We start from the raw sequence: 7,387 nt of genomic DNA, 5'->3' as shown, positions 1-7,387 counted from the left end.
CACTCTCTAAGCACACACTCCCTCTCTCTCTCTCTCTCTCTCTCTCTCTCTCTCTCTCTCTCTCTCTCCCTCCCCCTTTATTTTTATGGTTTTCAACTAGTCCGACAGTTCTTAAATTATTTCTCCTGGATCTTTTTCTTTTACCAGATCAGTTATTTTTCCAATGAAGAATTTTTCATTTTCTTCTATCTTTTCTTTTTTCTTTTTTGATTTTGCTTGCTTGATTCTTGATGTCCCATAGAATCGTTAGTCTCCACTTGCCAAAGTCCATTATTCTTCAAGGAATTATTTTCTTCAGTTAACTTTTGAAACTCCTTTTCCAGTTGATCAATTATATTTTTTTAGGTTTTTGCAAGGCAAACAGGGTTAAGTGGCTTGCCCAAGGCCACACAGCTAGGTAATTATTAAGTGTCCACGACTGGATTTGAACCCAAGTACTCCTGACTCCAGGGCCGGTACTTTATCCATTATGCCACCTAGCCACCCCGATCAATTATATTTTTAAAGAACCAGTTAGCTATTTCCATTTGCCCAATTGTATTTTTGAAGGAATCACTCAGTCAATTTTTGTGCTTCCTTTTGCTAGATATTGAATTTCTCTTGCATTTCTTTTCTATATTTTTCCATTTCATTTTTTTTCTATTTGTTTTTATGAGTCAATAGGATTAAGTGGCTTTCCCAAGATCATACAGCTAAGAATTATCAAGTGTCTGAGACTAGATTTGAACTGAGGTCCTGCTGATTCCAGGTCTGGTGCTCTCTCCAATGTGCCAACTAGCTTCCCCACTATTTGATTTTTAAAAGTCTTTTTTAAGTTCTTCCAAGAAGTATTTTTGAACTGGAGAACAATTTATATTACCTTCTGAAGCTTCATATATAATACTTTTTCTGCTATTCTCTTCTGAGATAGAGTTTTGCAATCCTTACCTTCAAAGTAGTTTTCTATTGACGTAGGTCTTCTCTGACTTTTCTAACTCATTTTGAGCTCTTTTGCCTCAGACTTCTTCGTTGTAGAAGGGGCCTGCTTGCTGACCTTCCATATTGAGACAACTAGTGGCCTACATATTGGGTTGGGGTCTTCTGAGTGGCTTACTCACTGGGCTAGGGTCTTTTTTATAGAGAACCCTGGTGCCTAGCTCACTGGAATATTTCATGTTGGCTGAATAGGGGTTCTGGGGTTGGAACCCTTCTAACTAGCTCCCTGGTTGACTTGCTAAGCAAGGACCAACTGGCTCCCTCTGCACCCCACCCATGCTGGTTTCGGCTCTCTGAAAGGGCTCTGCTCCCTCTCTTGGTCATGATTCTCCTCTACTTGAGACAATCTTGCTGAAAAATGTTCTACTCTGTTCTTTTTTGAGTTCTGTCACTCCAGAATCCATTCAGAAGCTTGATTAACATTGTTTCAGAGGAAAGCCTGGGAGAGCTTAAGGAAGTTCATGAGTTCTCTTCATCATTTTGGCTCTGCCCCCATGAACAGAATTTTTGATGAGGAAAAAAATAGATCACTTTTTTACTAAATCCATCTCATACTACATAAAACGACAGTTTCTTTTTTCAAAAATGAAATGTGAAATTCACTCTTTTTAGTATGTGTTATTTAAAGAAGAGTGCATCACATCCAGTTTCTGGCTCTTGAAAAATTTTCAAAGTGTTTCTAGCCTTAATTAACTTAAGGGTCATAAATAGTCTAATTCAAGGAGAGCCTTTCCTTCCAGGTTTCACCTGGAATTTTTTATGAAAATTTGAGTAATTTTTGAGACTGTATCCTGATGACTCATACATTCTAAATCCTTTGGTGTGCTGTTAAAAAAAAACATTAAAAATCTAGAAAAACTGTATCTTGAAAGCTATAGATGTTTTACAATTCCTCTCTGAAGCCAAGGTTAATTAAGCTATTAATTGCATTGCTATTCAGGTCTTGGTTATGATGCACTGCAACAATTTTGAGAGAATGGATTCCAAAACATATGCAGCCAGTTTGGGCCACTATATATTATGAAGCTATTAAACAATATCTGGAAATGCATCAGGCTAATGAGCCTAATTGTGGGGTTTTCTCTTAGTGCTCAGTGGAAGTAGAAACCTACAAATGTAGCATGATGGGCATGTTGTGGATGAAGGAACAAAAATAAAGTGTCTTTTTTCACAGTCACCAAGTCTTTATCAGGGTCTGCCTTTTAAAAATAGCATGAACAATTAACCCACAGTAAGAGATAAACTAAAACAAAATTTAAGTGCAACTATATTTCCTTTTGTATTTAGGGGAAAAATACTTAATGTTTGTCAAGGTTACACTTAGAACTTATAGAAAACTTTATAAGCTTTATAATAAATATTTCTGTAATTCTCTTAATGTTCTCAGTACTACCTATATGGAAAAGTTATGAGTCTATTACACTCTGCTCTGTTGTTTCAAAACATACATGGGGTGGGGAAGGAGGGAAGGATCATCTTATATTTCCTATGGGAGGGGGGAAGTCATAATTATACACGGTTTAACATGTCACCAGTGAGAATGGAGGGATTACTTTCTCCTTTAAGCCTTCACTTCTCTTCTTACTATGCCTCACATACCACACACTCTTTTTGATTATTTATCCTCTTGCTCTATTGATCACTTTCACATGTTTTCTCATTTGGGTCCTTTTCTTGTGCCTACAACGATGCTCAAGACTTCTTAGTCCCTTTCAAAAAGAAGAAGAAAAATTTGATCTTTCATTTATACTTCTCCAAAAATGTTCTAATTATTAGATAAATAGCTTCAGTACCAACTTTTCTTGATCTCTTAATAGTATTTAGTAATACTCATTGGTACTTTGGTTTTCAGTGGAGTATTATCTTTTGCTTTTGTTTAATTCTTCTAAGTATTCATTTTCAATTTCTTTCATTGATTCCTCCTCCTTTTCTTGTCCTGTTACCATGATCCTCCCATGAAACTCTATCCTTGGTTCTTTTTTTTTCTTTTTCTCTATATTCTCTTCCTTGGCAAAATCTCACCTCCTCCCATAAGTTCAATTATAAACTAAATATTATATCTCTAGCTCTGAATCCATCATTGAATAAATATAAATTAAATTAAGATATAATGATTAAAATATAATGTTTTAATCTTTCATTAAATATTTCATAAAATAGATCTCCAGTTTACTCCTCTATCCTTATTTCACACATTTTAATTCACATATTTGGTAAAACCAAATGGAACTATTTCAAATTCTTCAATTTTTTAGTTCTCATCTTCAAGTATTCATGATTGTCACTATTTAACATTAACCTACCCTCTAACCTTAACACTCAAATTCTTCTTTCTTGCTTAGGTACCAGATTTTTTATGGTTTTTTTGGCTATTTCAGATAAAAGTGATCCCTCCCTCCTTAAATCCCCATTCCATTTTTTAACCCTTTCTAATTAATGATAGTGTATGCCATTGAAGATATTCAGTGAGAATTAGAATTGTATGGACTTAGGGAAATTGTAGATAACTGGAGTGATAAAAGTATGTGCAGTTGGACATGGGGAAATATAATTCGGATTGGATGATTATAAATAAATATAGTACAAGGATTGGGAGAATAAAATAATGAAACTGAGGATTATCAAGAAGAAAGTCATAATTGTAACTATAATAAATTGTATTCTGCCTAGACACGGTTGACTTGAATAACACAGTTTTGAGGATCGTCATGATTGTCAGTCAACATCTACATAAAAACCATTGTTCATAAGCCTTTCTTAGGAGATATAGTCTCAGATCATTTAAAATTTCTTCCATATTAAATAATAATTCTATAAGGAAAAAATAAAGGGAAAATAGGAGGATGTGAATTATTTTGTCAAGAATTAGGGTGAATTAGCAAATTTTTTAGACCTAATGATTAAGTTAGAGGTCCTATATAGACCCAAATATTTTGATAATTAATCCAATCCAGGGTGAATATAATTTTTTTTAAATTCTCAGATTCTCTTGTTGTGTTTCCAATCCATGCTTTTCCTCATCAACTCAAAGATTCAGTATATTTACTAAGCCCTATAAGGATTAAAAAAACTAGGAAAAGAAAAAAATAGAATGGATAGAGTAACTAGGAAACTTAAAAGATGTTTTGGGGGCTGGGGTAGATTTTCTAGTTAAAAGTAATAGTTCTCTTTCAGAATGAACATATAGTTTTCATTTTAATATAGTTTATTTTTTATATTTTAAAAAATAGGAGGAAGAGTATGAGAGGCAGTGTGGCACAGTAGTAGTAAGTTGTCCTTAAAAGATGAAAATCCTGGGCTTTGAAACTGCCTAGTGGTGTTATGATCATTGACAAATCAATCAACATATTGGTGCTTCTAGAAATTTAATTAGACTCAAGTTATAGCTGAGGTACTGATCTGCATTTGTGACATTTTCCACACCAAGAGTTCTCTTACCCAAATGGAAATCTTTGCCACATCTCTCAACAAATTATAAAATTACTAGATAGCAAGACTATAGAAAAGCTAATTATGTTGAGGAGTTTGAATTTTTTCTATTAAATGAAGAATGAAGTGATGAAATTATACCTTGATTTTTGCTACTTATTTCCCTAATATTATTCTGTAGGTAAATCCACTAACATATGTGATATTATCAAGTATATATTAGGAAATAATTGTGATGAAAAAAAATTCTAAAGGTGAATTTTTTCAGATTTAAATTTATTCAAATTACATGCGTAGTTTTTAACATTCACCTTTTTTGCAAATTTTGAGTTCCATATTTTTCTCCCTCCCTCTTTTCCCTCCCCCTTTCCCTTGACAGTGAGTAATATAATATAGGTTATACATCTTTAACTATATTAAACAAATTTCCATTTTAGTCATGTTATAAAAGATGAATCAGAACAAAGGGAACAAAAAGTCATGAGAGGGTAAAGCAAACATAAAACATACAACAAACTTTTAAGATGGAAAATAGTATCCTTTGGTCTTCATTCAGATTCTACAATTCTTCCTCTGGATGTGTCTAAAGATGAATTTTTAAAGAAAAGATTTATACACTGAATTTGAAATATATTCTAAGCTACAATTTAAAATATATCATTTTGAAGATTCAGATTATCAAATTAGATAGAAGTCAGTATACCAAAAAGCATTCTGGAGTTGGGGCTAGAAAGAGACCTAGAATTATGAGATGTATGTGAAATGTGTGACCATGGACAAGTCACTTAATCTTTCTGTTTCTTTTAAGTTGCTATAAAAGCAACCTTAAAGTAGAATACAAATGTGCATTATTATTATTCAAAATCACCTCCAAAATTTGTGGTCACTAGAGCATGATGTGGCCATTATTAGAAGATCTATAAATGTATTGCTGTCTACATAGTGAGCTAAGCATTAGCTAGATTAGTATTTGATTTAGATTGATTTAGCACAGTCATTTAATCATTGTTCTAATGAATGGACAAAACCAGTCCAATGTCTCACTGCCAGTTCGCTTCTTGATCTTCCAAGCCAATAGCTACACTTGTTAAAGGCTTTCACAATGTATTTAAAGTTTAAATATTGATCTCAGGAGTACTTGGGAAGAAATTGAAGTTCTGGATTCAGAGGCAAAGCACTCCTACCTTGATATTTTTTAAAAAATCATCTTTAAAGAAACTCACAAACCAGGGGATAAATGCTCCATCTCATTTTTCTTTCATTTGAAGTTGAAAAGCAAAGCATTTCTAGTTCCAGAGGGCAATTTCTTTATGGCATTCATCTTACTGCAAGTCACAGTGATTATTTATCCATGTGGAGTACTGCTTGATAATGAATTAGCAGAGACTTCATTGGAGGGGCTATAGTGATAGACAGAAAGAACTAGACACTTTAGTGGAATATTTTGTCATTTTCACTCTCAAAAATGCAATGGATTGTATAAAATAATCAATTAATTGTAACTAGGATGATGCTATAATATATGTGAATTTATGACTTTTTCTGCATGAGAAATATAAAAAACCCTCTGGGTTACAGTAAATTAATGGGCTTTAAAAGAATGTATGTGTTTAAATGATGCAGTCATTGTCTACCCTAAGAAAAACATTAAAGTGTACTTATCTGCCAGAAAAATGACATTGTGTAGTTTCATATTTATTCCTTCTCAATGATTTTTATATTAAAATTTCTCTGTTTACAAATAAGAAGGTACTTTTCCTACTACCAGGCAGCAAACTAAACCTGAAGTTTGAAAATCAAGCTGTGTTCATTCTCTCTTGTGTATAATCTGAGGGAGTAAAGGTTCTGCAATTAGGAATCAAGTGACAATTTAAGGTGATACATGAGGAAAGAGACAAAAAAGAAAAAAATCTCCAAATTGTGAATCATTGCTTGGGTACAACTACCCCCAGGATCAGTATTTCCTAAGACTATAGCATAAAGAAATGATCAATGCCGCCGTAATGATTATCCTCTTCTATTCAAGATGCATGACATCCTTATGGTTATTTTCAAGATGCTTCAATTGTGGTCTTGATTTCATGCCCAAGGGATCATGTTTGCATACTCACTTGGTTAACTTTCAGCGTAAAATACAAACTGATACCTGTCTTGATTCCCAAGAACACACAGGGAGTCTAGCTTTGGATGCAGATAATATAAAATGTCAGCTCAGTTTGGAGTGAGGGTGATTTATCCATCACACATTCCTTGCCCTCTGCATCTTCTGGGTCAAGTGTTTCTGAAAAATATGGCAACTTACAAAGACATGTTCAGGGTACCCTTCATATTCCTTAACACTAAATATTGGAATAAATGAAATTGGCATATTTTTTCCAGTGTTCTCATTCATTAGCATAATTAGTAAAAAGTTAAATATGGGGAAGATTTGGGCCCTTCAGAAGTCTTAATGGGGATAAATTGTTTTTTATTTGTTAGCTTTTTCCACAAAATAATCTGCTAACTCCTAAAAGGAAAAGAATAGTTTGTGCCTACATCAAAGTATTTGACTCTATCAAAATAAAGATATTGGGTAAAGAGAGCTTTCTATCCTTGATTGCTGAAGTACCTTCAAAGCTTACATAACATTAAGATTCAAGAGAGGGCTAAGGAGGTATTACTTTTTTGAAGTGCATTTCCTTCAGTGGATCAGATTATAATAATAATAATAATAATAGCCATTATTGTTACCATTATTGTTATTGCTAGCATTTCTATAGTGTCTCAAGGTAGGCAAATGCTTTTTTGATGTTATTTCATTTTATCCATAACTAATTAATGTCTGAGGAAGGATTTGAGTTGAGGTATTTCCAACTCCAAGTCCGGGGCTCTAAACAACAAATGGACTTGTATCTCTCATCTTCTTTCCACTCTCAGGGCTACCCCTATAGTTTCAAGTCTTCATTCTTTCCCAATTGTACAATAACCATACTCTCCTATTTGA

The sequence above is a fragment of the Macrotis lagotis genome, chromosome X (genome assembly GCF_037893015.1).
Source record: "Macrotis lagotis isolate mMagLag1 chromosome X, bilby.v1.9.chrom.fasta, whole genome shotgun sequence".
Classification (NCBI taxonomy): domain Eukaryota; kingdom Metazoa; phylum Chordata; class Mammalia; order Peramelemorphia; family Peramelidae; genus Macrotis; species Macrotis lagotis.
The sequence above is the reverse complement of the archived record's forward strand: the minus strand, read 5'-3'. Positions refer to the sequence as shown.